The sequence below is a fragment of the Mastomys coucha genome, unplaced genomic scaffold (assembly GCF_008632895.1).
Source record: "Mastomys coucha isolate ucsf_1 unplaced genomic scaffold, UCSF_Mcou_1 pScaffold22, whole genome shotgun sequence".
Taxonomy (NCBI): Eukaryota; Metazoa; Chordata; class Mammalia; order Rodentia; family Muridae; genus Mastomys; species Mastomys coucha.
Genome location: NW_022196905.1, coordinates 95,733,205 through 95,733,745, shown reverse-complemented (window position 1 = coordinate 95,733,745; position 541 = coordinate 95,733,205).

Genomic DNA, 541 nt, shown 5'->3' with positions numbered 1-541 from the left:
TTGTATTTTTCTTTTAAAAGTGAATCTTTTATCAGCACTTTATCACAGAGAGTTCCGAAGACAGAACAACACTGGTATCTTAGGTTTTTATTGCTCTGATAAAACACAATGGCCCAAACCAGCTTGGGTTTATCCTCTTTACACTTCCACATCACAGTTCATTTGGGAGAAAACCAGGGCAGGAGTCTGGAGGCAGAAGCTGGTGCAGAGGCTGTGTGCCGCTTACTGGCGTCCTCTTGGTGAGGCGTGGGGAGTGGTACCGCCCACAGTGGGCTGAGGCTGTGTGCTGCTTGCTGGCTTCCTCTTGGTGAGGCGTGGGGAGTAGTACCGCCCACAGTGGGCTGAGCCGTTCCATATCAACCCTGTCTAAAGCCAGTCTCATGGAGACAGCTTCTTAGTTGAGGTTTCCTTTTGCAGAGAACTCTAGCTTGTCTTAAGCTGATATAGAACTATCTGGCACAGTGGTGAAAATGAACTGAAGGAGATGCAGTCCACTAAACCCAGAAACCACCATCACCACCATCATCACCAGCAAGAGATA